The 24,769-nt window shown below is 40.0% G+C and overlaps 1 protein-coding gene across 1 annotated transcript in view; it reads left to right on the top strand.

The window, feature by feature from the left end:
• The first annotated feature begins 744 nt into the window (after positions 1-744).
• The window catches only part of LOC135464912 (uncharacterized), a 60,917-nt gene continuing 36,892 nt past the window's right edge, over positions 745-24,769 (top strand). Inside the window, exon 1 of the mRNA XM_064742485.1 lies at positions 745-1,172. The gene's annotated coding sequence lies outside the window, so the exon portion shown is untranslated. The remainder of the gene's footprint in view (positions 1,173-24,769) is intronic.

Here is a 24,769-nt window from a genome sequence, read left to right as displayed (position 1 = left end):
ACAGAATATTTCTTATGTCCTTTCCGAGGAGAGGATAAAAATGATGATAAACATGAATGATAAAACTAATAAAAGTAATAATGATGACTGAAAATAGCACTGATATATTTTTCTTTCAAAAGAAAAAAAGAAAAAAACGAACTGAAAGGAAGTAGGGAACTTTCAAGTTTAAATGATATGATATCATGGTTACGTCCCTCTTTTTTACGGTGAAGTCACCGCCTTATGGGACTGTGTGTAAAATTAACAATGGTGTGCTTTAGCGTCGGAGAATATTTAATAATGCAAATTATCCTCAAAAGAATAATTTACCTGACATATCTTGCGAATCTTCTAAGATAAATGTTTCAGGAAATAAACTCATTTATGTGTTTTTTTTTTTAATTTTTTGTATCTCCTGGCCAAGGGTTAAAACTATGTGGTGAAACCCGTAAACTGTATTATAAAACACAGATGTGTAACGGGTGTTCCTGCGCTCACATCGCTGTCATATACCGCAATGTCTAGAGAGTGGCGGAACAGCCAGCGGCTGTTATCAGACTGTCTCTACCCGTTGGGTCAATGAGCAACGATTCTTCCACAACTGCCCTACCAATCGACCGCGTAGAGTTTGACTCCGTAACGATTTCCGCTCCGCCGGAAATTCCCGAAGATGAACGAGCTCCGGGTGACAAGGGTCACGTGACTTCATCCGTATAACCGATGGCGTAGTGGCACCTCGTAGCGGTCTTGTGGGTCGATAAGAGGAAGCTGTTTAGTTGTAGGTAGACGGGAGAAGGTATCTACCGCAGGGAAGAGCTCATGTACAGTCGTGACAGAACCGAACTAAGGCACCGCACCGATTTCGATTCCAACAGTCAAAGCCGTTGATTACTTACACAGACGGGGATGACGTTAACAACAGGTACGGGGTAGAGCACATCAAAAAGGACCGAAGCAAAAAAAGACAAAAAAAAGAAGAAACTTTTCACCCTTCTTCCACTTACTAAGATAAAAAAAATTGGAGAGAAAATCCGGTTGAGGAAAGAATTTGTGGATACATTAAGCTTCTTGGATACCCGTCAGTTAAGAGTCACCAATCGCTTCCTGAGAGCGGAAAGTTAAACGGGCAGCAAAGAAAGTCATACCTTAGGAACGATTTAGGAATCGGATATCCTCTTCAACGCATTTTGGTAAGTAGTTCATCATTTTAGTAAAAGTTATTAACACTTTCTGGAAATGTGACCACTACCTTTTTATTTACAGTGACAATAAATTTAGCTGTACACTTTTATCGATAAATAATTTCATTTCAGTGTTTTTTGGGGGGAAACACAAAATGTTAAATAAAATTCACCTGCTTTTCGTCAATTTACATTGAACACCCGGGCTTTAGTGTAACTTTGACACTGTCATATCCATAACTGTCATATCACCATGGTATGGCTGCAAGACAATGGAAATGGCGTTTAAAGCAATAATCATTTAGTTCGCCTATCTCTATGAAAACGTCAAGTCAACTTTAGAGACCAATTAGTCGGCGTTCATTCAGAATTCCATCGAGTCCAATTTTTGTGATTTTTCAACATATTTGCGCGAAAAACGTGGGGATATTTTAACCCTTGCTGGTTTTGAGCTTAATAGTGATAATGCCAAAAGCATGGTGAGCACTCGTCTCATCCTCTTTACAATTCATTGTAAGCCAGAAGATTCCAGGAAATTCCAGAAATTAGAAATTCACAGCCATATACAGGCGTATATGGCGAATTTTACGTATTGCGGTGTTATATAGACGTACATAGTTTTGTACGTACCATAGCATTTGTATAAGGAAAGACATGAGTTAATTTCACTTCAAGAGAAGTTATCAAGTTTTACAGCGTACAAAACAAATGCCAGTAGTTTATTCTTAGGCTTTGTCCATATGTCATGTTTTCGTAGGCCAACGCTGGAAATATTGAAAATGTTGGAATGTTTCCTACTCTGAATATCTGACTTCCGTGTCAACTCTTGGCTTGATTAAACTAATCTCTTATTTCTTTGGGCGTGTGTAATTGGCATAAACATCAAATAGTATTATTCCTAAAAATCCGAATAACAGAACTTGTTTTTTATATGAAAATTATGAGTGGAACTTTTGTATAACTTTTGGCTATCGAAACACATGACGCTGAATTCAGGAGAAGAAAGAGCGGTGACACTTTATTCCTGTGCTAACTATTCTGTTGGCATGTCCATGCTAGTTGATTACTATTACCATTAGTAATGTAGACAAGATGTAAATTATAAATGAAACGTATGTCATACAAGATAGCCAGTCCCTGTCTAAAGCAAACCAAAGCCAAAAACACGCGCGTTGTAACGTGAGCTGGTTAATTAACGTTTGGTGAGCATTAAAAAGTACTCTTAAGTGCGGCGTAAAACTCCAATCAAATAAAATCGACTTACACGTACATGCGTGTTTGTTCTGAATTTCTATCATAAATAAATAAATAAATAAATAAATAAATATAAAGACCTGTCACGGCTTTCTGTCAGTAACGCGATACCACTGATGGCCTTATAACGCAATCATGTGGGCTTATCCAAAACTGGGAAACCTGTGTCTGTTAGGAAATCCCCCCTGGACCTACATGAAAACGCGAAGTTAAAAATTAGTCCGATGTTGGTTCGAACTAACGGCGTCATGATTAATAGACCACATTACCACATTACCGACAAGGTTCGCACTTTGATCGTGATATTAACAAGACACCTTGTTTCAAACAGAGGAGTCTCATTTTAAGAAGCCTTCTGTTTTCAAGAAAAATTCTGTTTTCAAGTGAAAAAACTTTCTTTATATTTGGAATCTGCAAACTCATCCACCCTCACATTTACTGGGCGTGGGTGCCAACAAATAATATTGTTTTGGCACGATCGCAAAAGTTTACTGACGTCATCATGACGTAGATTCTGGCGGAAGAAATTAGATGTGATTTTACCTTGTCATCTCACTCATAGTTTCACTCATACTCCGCACTATTTTGAGGTATTCACCACATTAGCAGACGCCAGTAATACACTATACGGCCACCATTGTGGGACACCTAATCTACCCTAAGACAATTACGTGGCCACATATCATCCTGGGCTTGTATGGGTATATTTAACTGTAACAAAAATGATTTTCTTGGCCCACATAGCGCAATTGGAGTTTTAACGGAAACTAAAAGGGAGTAACTCCTAGATTTTGTTTTCGCTCTTCTGTCTCATTTACGGTTATTTTCAAAACACCTCATTTATATAAGTTTTGCCGGTAAGCTCTCACCTAAGCCAGTTTCTCAAAAGCGCCATAATGCCATCATCATGAGGCCTGACTCCAAACGCCGCATTGTTACTGGTGACCGGCGTAACTTTACGACCTTTTTGTGAAACAACCGAGCAACTGAAACGTACATCATTCTTGAAAGAATATTCTTTAAAAGAAGCTGTGTATAAAAACATATACAAGGTGTACCACAGGCATGATTTCTTTGTAACAAATATGCGCATAAACATTCATGTGTAACGTGCATATATCATTTTTCTGTACCTACACGTTTAGTGTGTACCAAAGTGTGTACCTGTGATGCATAGCTTGGTTACATCGCGGGCCACACAAACAAATGTGTAAAAAAAACGGTACACATTTCCTGTTGAGAGTAACAAAAAATACGCGTACGTCGCGTGTGTACATCCTAGATCCATGTTTAGTACTTTAATTGATGGGCTGTTCACTCAACAATACAAGGATGAGTTTCTCACGGATTTTAGTCAGAAACTTTGTAGATTACCCTTCATTAAATGTTTACCGGGCATTGGTAGCTATAAGTGGTTTATCCTATACTTACCTGGCAGTTGTGTCCACTGATATAATGGGGAATAACTATAAATCACGTGTGGGAAAGTTCATCTGTTAATAGCCAGATGTTTGTGGTTTTCCACAGCACTATGGTTGCCTCAGCACTTAAACTGCCAATCGTCTTTTAAGTTAAACATATGTAAGCGTTGCACAATAATCAAATGAAATTTAATAAGTGCTTTATTATGTTTAATAAGTCGTGACCTCCCACCATAACACCTGCCGCCGTCGTATACGTGAAATATTCTTGAGTACGGCGTAAATCATCAAATAAATAAATAAATAAATAAATAAATAAATAAGTTGTGAATGAAAACAATACCCAGGGCGTACCACAAATGTTCTGTGTTTAATTTATGGACATGATGAATACTTCCTGAGCCCTTTCGTCTGCCATACCTGATTTGAGTATTGTCCCTCTGAGGGAAAGTTTAATTATTGACATGAAACCAGTTCGAATGATAATTTTAGATTCATTATAAACAGGTTTGCTTGGGAACAATGGTTATGAGTTACCTGACTTTGACAAGGAGTCTCGCCTAGATTATATCATACAATAACATGTTTACTACTTAAGGCGTCCACTTCGGTGGTATACTGGTTGGACCATCCGCCTCAAAACCGGGAGACCCGGGATCAAACCTGTGTCGAGCCATACCAAAGATTTTTAAAAAATCTTACTTGTTCCTTCCTCACTTGGCGCTCGTCACTAAGGGTGAGAGTAAGGAAACATGACTGGTTGGAGCGGTGTCAGTATAATATGAGTAGGTGAGGTGTCACGACTGGTGTCTTCGGCATGATACTTCATTGGCGGCAGCACTTTGGTGGCATGGACTCGCCCTGCCACTGTAAGACACTGAATGTGTACACACAGCTAATGACTCCTCGTTGTCGTATGTTTGAAAATTTGTCAAGTACGACATACTGCACTGTTATTTACTAATTAGCTGAATTAAAAATAGACTTTTCAGTCATCTATATCCACAGTTTGCTTTTTATTTTAACGTTTTCCTATATATGAACTTATTATATTAAATTTTTAACAATCTAAATATCGGCACAATTTTCAGCCTTGTTTAACAAATGACATAAGTTTGGGAGCTTTATTAGTGTTTCTGTAGATATTGCAATTTAAAATCTAAATATCAGCACTACATATTTCAGCCTTCTTTAACGAGCCACACAAATATCGATAGCTTGTAGGAAATAGTTCTTGTGAATATCGACTCGGTTAATAAGTGTTATAAGAATGTTCTACTTAGGTGCTTAGATTTTAACCGTAGTCTGTGTACAGGTTAATAGTTATACTACAAGGTCTGATATTTCAATTCGTTTCCGGTTTTCTATGGTTGGGTTTACGTAATGCTGTGGATATTACCCGCGTTTTGGATCATGGAACGCGCCGTGAACGTTTTCAGTTTTTTTTATAGTTCAAACTCGGCGTTTTTCTGCGTCAGTATTTTTGGAATTATTCTCAATTATCCGTGGGTTCTGCCTGATAACATAAAGCCTTTACATAATCAAAGACTCTCCACCTTCCCTGTGGCTTAAAACTGACATTTGTTCGACGTTTCCTCAGCATCTCCAAGAGTTTCCTGTGGGGTTTCCCTGTCTGCTGAGCCTCTTTGTCTGGCTAGGAGGAAACTTTTGTCTTATCACGGAGACTAAGATAGTCAATCAGAATGAGCAACATGGGTATGTCCGCCCACTACCACCCCGGCGATGAATCAACAACGTCACGCACCAGATTGGGTGCAAGGTGTTGAACCCGTTCTGCGACAGTCGCAGTATGCTTCAGTGATAGTTGGCTAAGGTCATTCTAAACATACCGTTACCTCGTCTGAGAATCATCTTAGTGAAGATAAAGGCCGGAAATGAAAGTACAATCCGATTTCGAGTCAAATACAGACGCAGTTTTATCTTTCCCAAGTTCCACGCCATAAACGGCCTGATCTTCAAGACTGTTGTGGATGTTCCACGAGACCCTTTGTCTCTTCGCATATGTACGCTGACTTGTTTTGACTTATTAAGGCAGTGGTAACGTAATTACGGGGACAGTGATGAACGACGCGTGTGGTCACAAACCGTTAGTGTAGCGTCAAGTCTCTTGCAAGCGATTATCGCCGGCGTGAGACATTCACAAACAATAACCGCACATATAAGTGCTGGTCATATCTCAGTTTGCCGAAGACTAATGCGATTTCTCATTAACGACGAAACATAAAACCCCTTGTGCGTCGCCTGGACATTTCGGCAAAGTATACATAACAGATAACGCTAAGCTTTATATCTTTGACTTTGGTCACTGTTTAGTGAATGATTGTTAGTGTGATACTCAAAGTATGCTGCCAGTGATGTATGGTCAACGACCTATAGATCCATGGAGTTCCCTCTAATAAAGGTGACCGCCCTCCGTATTTAGTTCAATGTATATACTATCTAATCATCTTTGCAAACTTCCGACAGGTACTACTATTATTTCAATTTTTATGCTCGTGATTTAGACAATACTCTCCCCCCCCACCACACACACACACTTTTCCTCTCACGTTAATACTGGCCGTAGTCGTACGCCAAAGAAATGTTCTTGAGAACGGCATCAAACACCAATAAAGTAAGAAGAACTTTTCTTTGTGTTCCAACAACCGTTTCGAACATTTGATCTCATCAGGGATATTGTGTGCTAGTGGTGTAAAACCACGATTATACACGGTGCATCAGTGTTTACTTTGACAAAAGCGGTCACTTAATAAGCGGTGGGTTCTGCATCGAATAGGCTTATAACACTTTACGCCGTAGACATTGGAGAGGTCAGATCGTAGTAAATTTAGATATATGTGTGAATATATATTTATGGTGCTGCCTCAATGAAAGACTATTCTGAAGACACCAGGCGATTAGTCAACTCACAGAATATTGACACCAGATAGATCCATTCTTCGCAAAATCTTATTTTGCTGGCCATTTAGCGAGAAAACACCAACTAAACATTTCGAATCTGTCCGGAATCGTACCTGAACCCGGATTTTCCGTATACGAGTTTTTCGATCTCATTTATGTGCCCTCTCAATGCAGTAGGGCCTGTTACAAGCTAGTAAAGGTTCCATCTAAAGCGAACCATTACAGTTTGCTATGTGTATCGGTGTACCTGAACCAATCTATAATCAAACGGCCTGATGTAAGAGGATCGCAATCAAGGCTTGTAGTAGAGCTTTCTAGGCATGTCAGCGAATACCCAGAAGACCACTTATTGGAATGTTTGCCTTGTGGAGTTGTGTCTGCCTATGCCTGCTATGCCCATAGCTCGGTTGTAACACGACTCATTTGATCAGTATATTTCCACGCTTTTCACGATCCTACAAGCCTGTGTACAGACGTAGTGTTATATACGAGAAATACAAATAGTCATCTTGTCTCGATGTATCTGGTTGTTAAAGATTTGAAAATATTATTTATCATCTTTAATTTCAGTTAGAGTGTGTAGAATTAAAATCACTCATAGATTACGCGAAGCAAATTCTCTATGCACAACATCATGTATGAGAGGTATTTTGGAGAATCGTTTAGAATGTATATTTTGAGGGATTTCTGGTTGAAATGTGTTGTGTATACCCCCCATAGCTCTTCTCATAGGCAGACAGTATTTACCTTATCCTCCTTTCTGATAGCAGTTATCTATCCGCTTTCTTAGTTACACTAATTTTCACCCATTTAAATACATGGGACGCAACACACTGTTACACGCTTGTCTTCAAAAATGTCAACCAAAATGGACATTCCAGGTCAGTAATGAGAAGACCACTTGCCAAAACAACGTTGAACACAAACCATCATACAACTAACAATATATATATATATATATATAAAAATGGAATATTTTACGGGCATAAATTTCATCAGTATACAAGTCCTGTACCATCGTAGTGGAAAAGTGGCTTCCTCCCCATGCGTATATGGGAAGGTCTGGAGCCGGTCCTGTGTGTCCGGCTTTCTACCTCCATAATACTAGCCGCCATCGTATAAGTGAAATATTCTTGAGTACGGTGTAAAACACTATGAATGGATAGTGCAAAAGTTGTTAGTTGTTGTGAAAAAATATGTGTGTGTCAGTTGCATTTGGATAGCAACTGTTCATATACGCAAACAGCCTATTTTATTCAACACGAAAGAACAGCTGGCCGTTGCTTCATATATCCTGTTTCCTTGGGCATTTGTCGCGTGTTTCCCTTTTTCTAGACAAATTTCTCCGCCCACTTACGTAGTATTAACAGTGTTACGCATGCGTGTAATGTTTCAACTTGTCCACTATATGTTATGCTGATGTTATTGATGAAACAAGTCGTCGCTAATTTACCGTTTGACCATTCTTTTCCGGACCAAATCAAAACCGAATTATGATTTGGAAAGTTTTCCCCAGTTTTGGATTAGACGCTGGCGTAAATACTCTTCCAATTTCTAATATAAACTTTCCAGAAACAATTACTTCTTTCGCGCACGGCATTGCAGTCGAATTTGTTACGATTCAGTTGTTTACAGATTTCTTTGGTCTACCGCAGAATCTCCGTTTCTGTGATGGATGTTTGATAAGATTCCGACTTTCAGGTGTATTACTCACTGTGTCATTCCGCCAGATTACTGCACTGGTATACCGTATGTGGTCAGCAGACAGCGTGAAACAATTATACGCCACATATGGCGTTTGTGTGTGGGTCGATGGCTCTAGCCAGACATGCCTTGTCATATGACAAATGTGCGGGTATTTGTAGATTCACGTGGGGCATGTATCATTTACAGTACAGAAACTTAATAGTAATGTTTTCGGATAATGCACATATGCTAAACGTGTTGTTAAGTCCCTTTTTGCTGATATCATTCCAATATCACACTGACCACTTACATCATTTCCTTATGTTCGCCGAAACAAGTTCTTGTTTCCGATCGAAACCTCATACTGTACATCGATGGATTTAGACCAGGAAATGGTCGATATAATTCCTTATTCTTCAGGATTAAAACACAAAATTCCGTCTTCTTTGCGGGGCATAAAATACAAATCCGTCTTGTTCATAGAGCATAAATCACAAATCCGTCCATGAGACAGTTTGTACATTTATTTTTTTATTTATTTGATTGGTGTTTTACGCCGTACTCAAGAATATTTCACTTATACGACGGCGGCCAGCATTATGGTGGGTGGAAACCGGGCACAGCCCGGGGGAAACCCACGACTATCCGCAGGCTGCTGCAAGACCTTCCCACGTACGGCCAGCATGAGCTGATCTTGAACTCACAGCGACCGCTTTGGTGAGAGGCTTCTGGGTCACTACGCTGCGCTAGCGCGCTAACCGACTGAGCCACGGAGGCCCCCAGTTTGTACATAACTTATACAGTATCATTGTGCTATGTGTGCGATTATCGTACAAGTACGACATCTTTGTTAAAGTGGGCCCAGTATATTTAGGGTGGAAGGAACCAGAGTGCAGCTTTTACTGAGTAAAGGCACAGAATATCACACATTATACACCAGCGAACGTGTGATATATTGTGATATTGGTGAAAGTCAAATAATCTACACTTAACTTCATGTAAGTCTACACAAAACATCACCCTCGGACTCCCATTTCCTCTAAGGCCCCAAGAACATTGCCCATTTCTGACGCTCAATTAAATTTTCACAATAAAACGCAAACCGGGCACAAAATAAAGCTGTTAACATACAGAAAAGCAGATGTCGTTGATCTCATAGAACTTTGTATCTACCTAAATCCCTTTTGGGATTTGTCAGAAAACAAATGGACTGTAAACATGAACGGACAGAATCATGGTTAACGCAGTCTACATGGGTAGAGATATCTACCTGCGCCAAGACTTCATTAATGGTTACTGTATGCGCGCATGAAATTGTGCTTTCTCGCGATAACTAACCCATAACATCTGTTACTTAATCATGGAACGGCTCATGCGAGTCATTGAATTATACATCAAGTGCGGCAGGCCTTCCATTACTAGCCCATTAACGAACCGCAGCTGTTCAGGGCCATGTAGTTGTACACAAGACAAGAGACTTCGTATATCAGTCTAATAAAAAGCCGACCGGCCTCCAGGCCAATGATATTCCATGCCGCTCTTGCCAGTGCGCCTGCATGCATGCTGCTTTAAGTCAGAAGGTTTGAAAGACTACACAATCTCGAGCGTCATCGACCGCTTATTGGTACGAAGGCCTCACGGGCAGTGAGTGGTGGGAATGCCCTTATTGGTTCCAAGGCCCCACGGGCCGTGAATGGTAGGAATGTTCAGTCCAAGGCAGAGATGCACGGCATTTTCTCTGTGCTAGTCGTTGATATACTAGCTATGTATATGTGTTACCAGCTATGAGTTATTATGACCATGCTTGCATTAACTGACAATTCATACGCTAGCTATGTGTCATGTTTGCATTTAACTGATAAATCTTTAATTTTCAGTAATTAAACTGATATGGATAATCACATTTCTAACGAAAATCAGCTGCTTTCTTAATGTTCTAAGTATTAATCTCCTTAATAACTCTACATCCGTGTCCAGTATATATTCTCTGTAACAGACCATTAGCTCTTATATCTCGCTTGCAGACTTTTTTTCATCTAATTCTGTTTAAGTCATGGGGATAACGCGTGTGTAATTTGCTATTATTTAAGAATATACATGAACAGTTAGAATAAAACCCTCACTGAGGTAAACTGACAAGAGGCTGTACCTGTGACCATTTGCCAACTTAGACATTTACTTTCACAAATTTATCGCTGGCAAATTCATGACGTGGTGCTTAGGTCCTTTCTCTCACAAATGTACCGCTGCCAAATTCATGACGTGAATGGACGTACATGTATATGCTTAGATCTTTCCTCTCACAAATGTACCCGTGCCAAGTTCATGACGTGCTTGTATCTACATATATGTGCTGGAAATGTTTATTTCCACACACGTATCGCTTTGACACGAGGCTTGATAATGAATCCGCCAATCGCTAACATGCATGTATGGGTTGTTACAAGAAATTACCTACCTAGACTAATCACGAAAACAGCAAACATCCATATATAAAATGCATTTGTTCTTAAATCGAACCGTCCCTAATTGCTTATGAAGAGGATGTCGTCTCGATTGTTTCCCCGCACTCATCAGAAGTCGACGGTCTGTTTGAAATAAGAGAGCTAGACAGAAACTTTGTCTCCGTATCACACGGAAACATAGATAAATACTATGGATGCCTCTAATATGGCCGACTCCGCATGCTGAGCAAGTAAAATAACATTGGACAACCTGTGTAAATATCGCAGGACAAAAACACATGGTGGCAGCGGTCGGAAGCAAAAGAAGCACGTGTCACGAGACAACTGCTTTAGAATATTTCATTAATAGTTAGAATGTTGATATGACAAAAACTTCTCCACTGTCCAAATGTATGCATGATCAGACGAGGAAGCGTGTAAACAACTGCGTAAGACGATATTATTGATAAGGTATGGGTTATTTCAACAACGTCTGTGCCATTTGAAACGTCGCAAAAGTTAATGACTGGAGGGTAATGTGGCTGTAATCATGTAACCTTCCAACAGGTTCAGTTTAAAACCATACATTGTGAAGATCTCGAAGCACGAAACCACGAAAAGCATGACGTACTGCGCTAACCGCCAATATAACCTATAAAATGGAATTGTATACCACTGCTGACTTAAATGACATAAGTTATTTTAAAGTTTGCAGTAATGTTCTGTAGCATCCAGGGTTATTGAATATATATTGTCTCGAAAGTTAGTGACGTCCTTTTAGGATAATTATTGCTCTATAGTTCCATCTTACAGCGCGCGGACTTGGTTCCGCGTGACGGTTAGTGATAACCTTTCTTCATACTGACGTTGTTGTCTGTTCTCATGGTATTAAAACTTGGGAACGCGATGCTAGGAACAAGAATAGTGCTGTTCGACTTTTTCAGAGGTTTGTCGTCGATTTCATTATTATTTGGGTCATATCACAACAATGTCGTTCCCCAATATCTCATTCCACAAATATTCTGTTGGTACAGTACCATTTACAGCATTTCCGCACTTGAACGCCACACTTCAACTGTCTTTCCCAAAGCAATGCTGCCTCAGAAGAATGTCACGCCTCAGACATCAAACATGATGCCTTACCCAGTACTCACACAGTTCCACCATCACATGGCCCGTCAGCTGATAACCAAGATTAACGATTAAAAAAAAATATTAGCTATGGCCAGTATTGTTTTAAACCCATCATCATTTGTGCACTTTGACTGCAATTTCTCCATGTTTAACAAAAAAGGACAACGCTGTCTAGATAGGCGATCAAATTTCTCCCGAGAAAAAAAAGTCGCACAGTTTGAGACAATTTCGGGTGATACGGGTCGATTCGATATTGAAAAAAAAAAAACAAACAAACATTTTACCGTTATCTTCAGCGACAGTGATCTGAACTTTTATCCATTTCCATTAGGACTGGACGGCATTTTTTGTTTGACAAAAAGTAACTCGGTGGTTCCAGATGGATGAACTTTATCAATGCCTCATGATTACATTCTTTGCTCCGTAACTGGGTTTGACCCGCAGTCCCAAAGGTCACCACGCACGTGAAGCAACAAATACTATTTTCTTTCGAAACGAAGTTTTGTTCCGTCCGTTATGGTGACTTAAAACGTACTCATGGAATCCTCTATCCACTCCATCATTTCCACATAAGGGATACATACCATGTGACAACAATGTACCAGCTAAATCAGTGATTATACAAGAAGCAGCTAGTCGGAAATTGCAATGAGCTGAGCTGGTGGAGAGCCAGATTTCGGACCACACACCCTCGCCAATAGCATCATGGATATATATATATCTGGAAATGCAGATTGAAAAACACTTTCGCCCCTCCGTATGCTAGCGCAGGAAGCAATGACTCTTTTGTTTTGTATTTTTTTTACCCATACAAAAAATATCCATTATTGTGACACATATCGCTCCTTTTCGAGGCGCAACAACGCTTGTTTTAAATGGAAATTAGATCCACGTCGAAAGCGGTAATTTTAATTTAACCTGAACAGTCCAGAATCTATACGTCAAAGAGACGTTCGTATACCAACCGTCAACGTTCCAGGTCAATAATCGCAAGGCCAATTCGTGCCCGTTTGCGCTGCTAAGTGGGAAGCCCATCGGTGTGAAGCTTTGGACAGCGCAGTCTCGTTTTCCTCCAGGATGGTGTGTATATCTGCACGTCACACGTGGGAAGTTCGTCAGTATCTCGCCCAAGGCCGGTGGTTTATCCCAAACACTCCAGCTTTCTCCACCTATTAACCTGAAAAAAAAATTCAGGACGGCATTAAACAAAAAACACTTTAGATAAAAATTTTCAATATAACGTTGAATCGCCCGTGTGAGCTAGATCAGAATTAGGCCTATTTCATTTACTTCCTGGGCTCAGGTAAAAACTATCACAGTTTTACATCAATAAAAAACGAACAGCTATCAATTGCTTAAAACTGAATAGAAATGGCTACAAGTTCAGTAAAAAGTGCGCTTTGCGAAAATTAATTTTAGCGATTTTCAGAATGGAGTTTGCGCTAGTGCAATGGTTCAAGAATGTTGTTTTGACAGAAAAAGTGCAAAATGTTCTTCCTCTTTGCAAAATAGCAGTGTACGTCAAAAAGTTGCATTTGTAAGAAATAATAACAGAAGGGGGGCCTCGGGGGCCTCGGTGGTCTCCGTGGTCTCGGTGGCCACGGTTGTCTCAGTCGTTAGCATGTCAGCGCGATATAATTACCCGTAAGTCCCGCTCATGCTGGCTTCCTCTCCAGCTGTACTTGGCAAGGTCTGTCATCAACTTGCGGCTGGTCGTTTACTAAAATATTCTTCAGTTCGGCGTAAAACACCAATCAGATAAATAAACAAATAACAAATAAAGTGAAAATTCTCACGATCCCCTTGCAGTGGTTAGATGGACCAACATTACCACACCAGAAATCCAGATATACACAGTTGACTCTGCTTTGTTCTCATGATCCCCACCTTATCGCTGGCTGCCGTCGCATAAGTGGAATATTCTTGAGGACGGCGTATAACGTCAATCAAATAAATAAATGCATTCCTCAGCACTTGCTCAGTTACTCTTATATTAAGCGCAAAGTGGCGCAGAGCTAAGGATACCAATGTTACAGTCTCAGATGGGACTCGATTCGGGTTTGAACCTCAGATATATATAGACATTCCATCAACTATGTCAGAGCAGCCGGTAAATACATTTGTACTTCCTCTGTTGACGAGGGGTCATTTTATTGTTAACTGATGCAAAGCCGTTTCGGTTATTAGAAAGCATTCCAATCCGGCGGCATTATGAACACTTAGACTTTGAACCTTAGTGAGCATAGGCTGTCGACAACGCTGATATAGCCATTTTCGCAGTCTAAAGTTTGTCCAAGATTACTTGTCTTCCTCAGCTATGGTATGCATACCTGTACGTCACAAGTAGAAATGTGCGTCAATAACTTGCCCAAGGTCACTGGTTTACCTCGAGTAATCTGGTTTTCTTCACCCATAAGAGTGACCGCCATCGTAGGTTTGAAAACTTCTTAAATGTGTCGTAAAACAATCAATCAGCTAATGAATTCTGTCAATTATTTATTTATTTATTTATTCATTTGATTGGTGTTTTACGCCGTACTCAAGAATATTTCACTTATACGACGGCGGCCAGCTTCTTGGTGGGTGGAAACCGGGCACAGCCCGGGGGAAACCCACGACCACCCGCAGGTTGCTGCAAACCTTCCCACGTACGGCCGGAAAGGAAGCCAGCATGAGCTGGACCTGGACTCACGGCGACCGCACTGTTCTGTCAATTATAGATATATTCGACAGAAACAAAACCGGTCAGCTTCATCACCCAATCACTCCATCGTCATCAGCCGATGACCTGCGCAAATTAAAAAATGCTCTTTGATTTCCTGAAACAATCCTTTGATTTATATGAATGCTCCATGGTCTAATTATGACATGAATTTCAAAAATACAGTTAAAAACCGTGTAGGATGTTTTACATCGTCAGTAAATCTGTCTTCTTTTTCTTTGCTCCCTACGGCGTGCTCAGACTCTGCGATTAATCATTTTAAAAGATTTTCAATTCAACTTGACAGTTAATGTCTCCTTCCAAAATTATATTGAAGACCGCAAAAACTAAACCCCATAAAACGCTCCGCAAAGCAGGCTTAACACAATAATAAGAATGAAACAGTCGTTTAACCAAGCACCCACTTTCAATCTGTTTCTAATTAATTAGGAATGTAAAGGATCGCTTGAACGGCTTTTATTTCGGGTGGTTGACCAATAGTTCGAATTCACAATAACAAAAAGAATTTCATATCATTAAATTAGAAATAGGAAGGACACCTTTACTGTACATTGTCTACTGTACATGCAATTAACCGGATGGTATGTACCTATTTACTGTTTACCTGAAATGGAAATTAAAAGTGGAAAGTAGCCCGATGCATTTAGCTGTGCGTAAATCAGAGCATATAGCATGACTTGGTTAGTTAAGCCGTTCTAATGGGGGGAGAGGGAGTATCAACTACGGGCGGTCGGTCTAATTTACTCGCAGTCATGTTGTCCACCATGGACGGATGGTTCGCGGTCTGCTAGGTAGAGGTGATTTCAAGCGGTGTTTACTGTTCGTTTTAGCCAGAATGCAAGTTAAGTCATTGATGAGAAAAATCGAAGTTAATACATCAGTGTACACAAATTCGTTTTACTTAACAATTGTTTTTCCAGCCGTACAGTTTGGGCAAATTGGGCTGAGGTATTCAATTAAGGGGTTTCTCTAAGGATTTTAACCAGCAAAAATCGCAAATAGAGATCATTATCACAATTTCAAGCCCATCAGCAGATGTGTTTACCTTGTAGCTCCGCCGACATTTTTCCGCTCTGCGCGTGAACAATAGTCACGTGCTAAACTAATAGGATTTCGCTGATTGGTTAATAATCGCCCCGCGTGCCCGATAAGTATGTTGTTATGTTTGATGCAAGCGATAAGCTTATAGATATCATATCTGATGGTGAAATCAAAAATACTTTGGGAATAGAGATAATTTACACTCAACATAGCCCCAGCGAAGCCTGCTAACGCTTTGTGTAGGGTTACAATGGCTTTTCTTTATTCCGTTAACAATGACCATTTTAGAAAGATACTATACACTATGCCGGGTTCGATATCCGCTGTGATAAGCAAATGCGCTCTTAGCGAGCCTCGCCAGACGGCGGCCCCTCAGAGTGGTGATTGTAAGCTCTTTTCTAGTCCTTTAATACAACCATCCGGCGGAGATAAGTGGACAGATAGACTTGCCAATATGATTAAGTCTAATGTCCCCCTATAAACCGCAGAACAGACTGAAGGTGACTGCCCTGACCAACCTTTGCAAAGACTGTGCCTTGGGTTAAGTTGTGTCTATACAACACCTCATGTTACTAACAAATATCCCACTGCCCATACTTGTAGTAACCAGCGGTATTATCAGCACTACAATGACTAGAACTGCAAGAACAACAGACAATAGTGATAGTGCAACTAGTATCACAGGGGGCATCCATGATCTCGTGATTAACGTGTTAGCGCAACAGTGACCCAGGAAGCTTTCCCCACAAGCGGTCGAACCGGTCGAACATGGAAAGGTCTCGTATACGTTAAACAACCTTGAATAGACCTAGGGCAAATCACACCAACCGAATAAATAAAGAAATAAATACCATTGTCATTTTTATTGCTCCGACCTTAACTACAACAATTACTACTACTGAACTACTGCTAATACTAATACCGTCAATACTACTTCTAGTACTAATACTGTTACTACTACTGCTAGCATTAATACTGCTAATACTAATACCGTTAATACTACTGCTAGTAGTAATACTGCTACTTCTAGTACTAATACTGTTACTACTACCGCTAGCATTAATACTGCTAACACTAATACTATTACTGCTATTGCTAGTAGTAATACTGCTACTGCTAGAACTAATACTGCTACTGCTAGTACTAATACTGCTACTGCTAGAACTAATACTGTTACTGCTATTGCTAGTAGTAATACTGCTACTGGTAGAACTAATACTGCTACTGCTAGTAGTAATACTGCTACTGCTAGAACTAATACTGTTACTGTTACTGCTACTGAGAGTCCTAGTACTGTTTCTACTACTGATAGTACTAATACAGCTACTGCTAGTATTGCTACTGCTAGTACTAATACTGTTATAGCTACTGCTAGTACTAATACTGCTACTACTACTTCTAGTACTGATACTACAACTGCTACTACTACTCCTGCTTTTACCACTGTCACTTCCACCATTGCTGCTACGGATAGGAGGGTAATGCTACCATTGCTACTACCGCTGTTACTATTGTTACTTCTACTGCTATTACTTCCATAACAATACCAACACCTACCACAACTACATGTACTACTATTTCTACAGCTACATTCACTGGTATATTTGTTTACTACAACTTATGTTACTACCACTTCTCCCATATTGACGTCACGTTACTATAGAAGGTTATGTCATTAGAATTGCAAGACAAACCACATGGAACTTCCATTCAGGGAGTTGATTTTTGGACCAGTAGCTGGAGACAAGGGTCAACCGATTGAAACTATCTGCATAACTCGAAAACAAAAATATTTGTTAAAAAGTTTACGGGAAACAAAACTCTTCGCTTCTCCGATACATTTACCTTATCACAAATATATTTACCGTATCACAAATACATTTAGTGTATCACAAATATATTTACCTTATCACAAATACATTTACCGTCTCACAAATAACTTTACCTCAAAATTGTTGACAAAGAAAATGAAGGCATAAATACACGAAAACGAAAATATACAAAACAAGGATATAGGCTACACAACGACTGGAATATGAGTCACTTGGATAACCTTGTCTCGGAGGCTTTTTCATTCAACGCTCAAGAGGGGGTTAAATATTATATGGCGTGGGTGCAGAATTTCCTCAGACAGCAGGGAATTTTAGAGTTCGAACTCTTTTACCTCTAAAGGTAAAAGAACGTCCTAATGTATCATGGGACCTGTCAAATATGTTAGGCAATCATTGCGCATTTACTATAACATAGGCGTCTGAAAAAAAGTTTCACTAAAAGTTATTTAGAGCAGACAAATGACGGAAAAAAATTGAGGAGCTGCACGTTCGTAAACTTGAAGTTTCTAAAGGAAAGAGGAGTCATTTGTGCCTCTGTAACACAGTATACAAGTGATTGGTAAATTAATGTCTACAAAGGTTGCCTAACATTTTTCACATGTTACAGGAGGACTATTTATGCTTTCAGCGACAAAAGAGTTCGAACTCGAAACTAGCATTTAATGCACCACCGTTCCTTCAGTGCTATAGAGTAATACAAGCCGTGATCTCCAGATAAGCTAACAAATGCGTTATTTACGGTTGATTAATAATTCTGTAGTAGCTAATTACCTTTTGTTAATTATGTTATGACTTATTATAACGTTTTGTGGTTACCCACCTTTATTAGATGTGCATTCATTTTAAACAAATTGAAAGAAGTACACCTGTCAGATACTCTGAACGAAGAATTTATTTATTTATTTGATTGGTGTTTTCCGCCCTACTCAAGAATATTTCACTTATACGACAGCGACCAGCACTGTTGTGGGAGGAATCCGGGCAGAGACGGGGAAAACCCACGACCGTCCCCGGGTTGCTGCCAGACCTCCCCACGTACGGCCGGAGATGAAGCCAGCATGAGCTGGACTTGAACTCACAGCGAATGCATTTGTGAGAGGCTCCCAGGTGAATGCACCGTGCTGGCGAGCTAACCTCGTCGACTATGGAGGCTCCTCTCTAGACGAAGAAAGCCGTTAAATCATGTGGTAGTAAGCTAGGCGTGCCTAAAGGAAAACTAAAGCGGATGAATTCAAACTAAAATGACGAATGTGTGACGATTGGTTACTGATACAAAGGTAGACACCGCGCCAAATGTTTCATGCCGCCAATGAGTCATGTAATGAGTCTATACAGACAGTAAGTGATGAATGATAAAGTCAAGCGGTCATGACAATACCGCCAATGAGTCAGATGTTCAAAATGAATGATACTCGACTCTAAGTCAGACGGCCATGACTGGTATCTGACATCCCATAAGTCAATCAGTCATGTGTAATATTCTACTAGTAAAGCATGTACATGAACAGCTGGAACAAAACTTTTAACTGAGGTAAACTGACAAGAACCTGAAAAGGGGGTTACAACCGCAAGGTATATTGCAAAAACAACTTAAAACTGCACACCACTTCCCAAGGGGATATGTAACATTAAATAAATATTAAATAAAGCAAGTAAGGCCTAAGAGTAAAGCTGTCAGCAAGGAAAACAGCTTATTCTTGGCATGACATCCAAGGCAAATTTCAAACTGGTAACCCATGAAAAAATTCTAGGTCGCCGAAAAATACGGCCATAATTGGTATCGGACTACTCTAAATCAATCAATCATGTGATCTGACTACTCCAAATCAATCAGTCATTTGCAATTTGCTACTGCTGAAGCATTTACATACACAGAATAAAGTCCTAGCAAAGGTAAATTGATAAGAGGCCGTGTTTCACTGGCTACGTGTTACAATTTGCCAACAATCAAGCTTTGGTCGCTGCTCTAGTTTTGTCCTGTATTCTGTAAGTCTTATTATCTTGTAAGACTTATTAGGCCTATGTGACTAACAGAGAAACGAGTCAGTTTATCATGACTGGTATATGGTCACTCATGCTGACGGCGATGGGCAGTATACAGTCATTTGCCAGGACAATGAGTCTGATGTTCCAAGGGTTAAATGGTAAATTGTGTACTCTTCGTGCCAGTTAGTTAAGTGCTCTGTTGGTCAGTCGGTCAGTCAGTCTACAACTCTGTCAGTCAGTAAGTGAACCAACGCACTGACAAAACCAAAAATCTCCTTTTGACTTCAAATCAATGAACCAATATCGCAGTTAATCGGACCACGTGACAATTTCATATCCGGGGTACAGTCCAATAGGTTTGTCGCTCTTCAGGTGCTTAGACTTGTTCCTGTTCACCTATTAGCATAGATTACTTTCTCAATCAACATCACTTTGGCATATTAACTGCGGGGGTTGGCCGCCGGAAATAACTTGGTATACAACAACGCCACTCCGGTATAATGTTTGGAGAACATGATTATACCATCCGTAATCATGTTTCTAAAGTCAACACTCATTCGAAAGCGGAACACACAAGGGTGTGTAAAGTGAAACTATGAGGATTGTGCGAAAAATATTCTGGAGTGACCTTAACGTAAAACCACACCCCGTGCAAAGGTTCGTTAACTTTGGGATGGGGTAAAATAAAAAACAGTCATTTTATTTTTGTAAGTAGACAGCTCATTTGAAGAAAAGAATTGGAGCAAAATGCCTTGTTTCGGGAACTGGTGGACAACAAAACACTCGTCGGGCGGCTGAATCCTGGCATGTTCACATTGATTGAAAACAGCCCCTTAAATATTTTTACATATTCTCCCTTAATGCATTATATTGATTGGAGTGGACTTTTCCCTTTGCAACGCCCCTCGTCAAGGACGCCATCGGGGGATGAAAGTGTCCTTTGCAAACACGCCTTTCGCAATGCCGCTTCGTTTCCGGTGACAATTCTCCCTCCGTTTTATAGGGACGAGTGCATACCCAATAACGACTCATATCTGGAAGTGCCCCGTCGGTGTAGTGGGTATTGCCGGCTCAATACGGGCCGGAGTCAACACCGCAGTCACTGACCCGCTTTTGAAGAAGAAGATGATAGGTATCACCAAACACGCCCACTATTAAGTCGGTTTGTTTCTCTTCCCCTGGTACAATAGCTATATCAAGACCTTGATCTAACCGCTGTCCAAACGAGATGGCGGTTCTCTTCCAATCTTCATGAACACAAAGACTGTGAAAAGAGATTTATACTCGCCCTAATGTCATACTACTGAGATTGTCTCTCAGCAAAAAAAGATACAAACTAAGTGCCTTTCTATATAAAAAGGCATTATTTCGAAACCTTATTTCAACTGTGTTGTGTACTGTTTGCTTAGCAACGTAGAGCATTAGGAAATCAGTTTGCATGTGGTTTAATCCAAAAAGGAGCATAATATGGCCGATTGTACAGTGAAAATGGATTTCGCCTTAAGCGATGATGAAAAACATATTCCCTACTTTCTGGAAAGAACACGTCGCATATAATTTTGCTAAATAACTCCGTAATTTGATGAAGAATTTTCCATTAAAGGCATTGTGTTTAGCCAAAATTTACAAGTGTGAAGGTTTGTTAAGTGTAAATCTCTGGATGGACCTAAGCATTGTTGTGGTAACATTTTCCAAAGATTTTAACGCCTGGGTTGAATTCGTTTATTTTAATTTCAAATCATTTCATTGCATGTTAAAAGGTTTTGTTTTGTTTTGTAAAATAAATTGGAGAATAGTTTGGTGAGTTTCCCCAGAGCTTCTTACTCTCTAAAGTGACATCCGTCACAAAAGTTAAAGATTTTAAGCATATCGAAAACACCAATCACTATAAAAATGTGTACGACAAAAGAATTTATTTATTTGATTGGTGTTTTACGCCGTACTCAAGAATATTTCACTTATACGACGGCGGGCAGCATTATGGTGGGTGGAAACCGGGCACAGCCCGGGGGAAACCCACGACCATCCGCAGGGTTGCTGGCAGACCTTCCCACGTACGGCCGGAGAGGAAGCCAGCAGGAACTGGACTTGAACTCACAGCGACCGCATTGGTGAGAGACTCCTGGGTCATTAAGCTGCGCTAGCGCGCTAACCAACTGAGCCACGGAGGCCCCCTAACGAAAGAATTAAATTCTAACTAACGAAACGCACCCACAAAACTGACCCCTATTTATTCCTGAGTATTGCATTGAACGGCAATCAAATAAATAAATAATAAATTGGCAGTACAACGTGCTAAAAATAAATGTATGTCTGGCCAATGTTCTCTCGAAATAAAAATAAATATATATTTGTATTCGAATTATGACATTTAACTTGCACAGTATTAATCATTTACGGGTGTGGGAGGAGGGGAGGGGGATCGGGCTCTGACGCAGGGGGAGTTAGTGCACCGGCGCGGCACATTGACCCAGGAGCCTCTCACGAGTGCGGTCACTGAGAGTTCAAGTCCAGCGCAGGCCGTCTTCCTCTCCTGCCGCACGTGGGAAACTCTTCCAGCAACCTCCGGATGGTCGTGGGTTTCACTCGGTCTCTTCCTTGTTTCTTGCCACAATAATGCTGACCGCCGTCGTATAAGTAAAATATTCTTGAGCAGGGCGTAAAACATCGATTAAATAAATAAATAAATTAACCATTTGCGTTGATGTTTAACATGTATTGTTAATGTCTTCGAATTGTTGTTCTTTATCTCAACAGATAATGATGAAAGTATGTGCTGTTTGTAAGGAAACTGACATTTTACATATACTTACGTATTGCCTATTTGATTGATGTAATACTACTGTTGTGAGATTTATGGGTGAAGTAAATCGGACTAAACCCCTTGAAATTCCGACCAAATCAATCCGGAAGAACCTGGATTCAAACTCACAGCATAGTTCGTTGTACATGTATAGCACCGCAGTGTGAAACTTTACACCTGTCCATTTCTTTTCTTGGGAGTGTGCAAAGCTTTTTCCAGCAAACAACTTTATGAAATGAAAAGCAAAGCGAATTACGTGAAAAGTTCATCATGAGATTGAATGAAAGTAGAACCATAATTAAAGGGAAAAAACTTAATTTGTAATAACATTGGCCTGCTTTATGACCCCCAAAATTTTTCAGGAGGGCTTAATCTTCCTTTGACCGACCTACACAGTGATACTTAAAAGAAATAATTCCAAATAATTGACAGTTTTTAAAACAAATTATTTCTTCTTTAATGCCCCCAAAACTAAACATTACCCGCTGAGAAATAACATAGTAAAAGTCGGCGATTAAAACGTTTACTTCTTATTTCATGTTTGATTGCTAGTTTCTTTCATGAATTTTGTCCAACTCAACATTTCAAGATAAAACTGCACCCCCCCCCCCCAAAAAAAAAACAAACAAAACAAAAGCCGTTCTGAGAGGGTAGCTGAGCGTAGTCCTTTGGAATAGCTATATGTATGCAAAACAAAGTTCTTAAGATCACAAAGAGATATACTATTTTAAGTAACTCTCTTCAGTCAAAACATACCGGCCCCGATAGCACAGTTTGTAAAGCGTCCGCTTCGGGAGTGGTAGATCCAGGGTCGAGTCACACCTAACACCTTACAAGACGAAGTTGAATCTTCCTCGCTTGTCGTTCAGCATTAAGGGGATAGTGCAACGACTGGTTTACCCTTACCAGTATAACGGTTCGGGCGGGGCGGCTTACTTAACTTTCTGTAAGGCACCTCATTGAAGCTGCACTAGATAAAAGATTGTTGGAAATCCGTCCTGCAAAAAGGAGTCACGTTACATGGATTACATTGTCGTCATATGACTGAAAAATTGTTAAATATGACGTTAACCCTAAGCAGTCACTCACTCAATCAAAATAGAAGCGATGCATATATGAGTTCTTGCCAGACGATGTGTTTTCAAATGATTTCACTGTAGTTCTTAAAGAAGAGTGAAGTAAAAAATTTTAAATATATCCAATCATGCTTACAAACGCACAGCAGTTTTAATGAAATGCTCACATGCAATGTATCAGCATATGCAAGACAATGTTATGCCTTACGAAGAACCTTGCATTGCCATAAAGAAGGTCCAAATGTAATATATATCAGCATATGCAAGACAATGTTATAGCTTCCCAAAAGAACCTAGCATTGTCATAAAGAAGGTGCAAATGTAATATATCAACAGATGCAAGACGATGTTTCGTCTATATTATATATTATCATATGCAATCTATATATCCATATATCAGCAGAAACAATACCATGTCCAAAGACCCCCAAAAGAATCCTATACAATGCTCTGAAGGAAAAGCCATATGTAACACAGACCAGCATATGCAAGACTGTTGTAGACTGCTCACGTAAACTGACAACGACTATCTCACTAAGTCGAGAGCGAATGGAGACGTTTCAATTCTGCAGCTAGATGCTTATCTACACGTAATTCCCCTTTATGGTTTAGTGTCCAATAATCGACAACCAATAGCAAAGGTCAGAATGTAGGCGTTTAATTGAACTGTCAACTGCCTGCTCTGTGCGAGCTGATGTTGAATTGTTTTTGTGACGGCAGGATCCACGCTCGATTGTAGATGCGACGAACAGACGCTGCAGATAAGATTGGCAGAGAAACCCAATGAGGATACAAAGCTAGAAATCTATACGTCGAAACAGCCACTCGTATACCAGCCGTCAACCAATAAGGACGTTCCGGGGTCAATAATCGCGAGGCCAACTTCCAAAAAGTCGTTTGACACAAATTACCAAAGAACTAAAAAAGTATATAAAGTAAGAAAATAGGATGGAATCATACAAAGAGAAGGCGTCAACAGTTTCAATGACGCGGGAAAGCCGCGTTTTATGTTCTGGGCGGCTGAGTGAAACCAGTGTTCAAGCCATGTACCATATTAGAATATAAATATGTATCTTAGTTGCAATTTGATTGCAACTGTTCATTTATTCAATGTGGCGATCCAATTGAATAGTATAAATATACAAAGCCTCTAGCCTTGGGTTAAGCGGAATTAGACATAATCATGAAGTAGAGTGCCAGATTTTCTGTACACTCTGTCCATATTAACTTACAAGAGAATTATACTCATTGGACATAGAAATTTTGTGTCCATTCCAAAAATTAC

Source organism: Liolophura sinensis, chromosome 4 (assembly GCF_032854445.1).
Source record: "Liolophura sinensis isolate JHLJ2023 chromosome 4, CUHK_Ljap_v2, whole genome shotgun sequence".
Taxonomy (NCBI): Eukaryota; Metazoa; Mollusca; class Polyplacophora; order Chitonida; family Chitonidae; genus Liolophura; species Liolophura sinensis.
The sequence above is the reverse complement of the archived record's forward strand: the minus strand, read 5'-3'. Positions and strand labels throughout refer to the sequence as shown.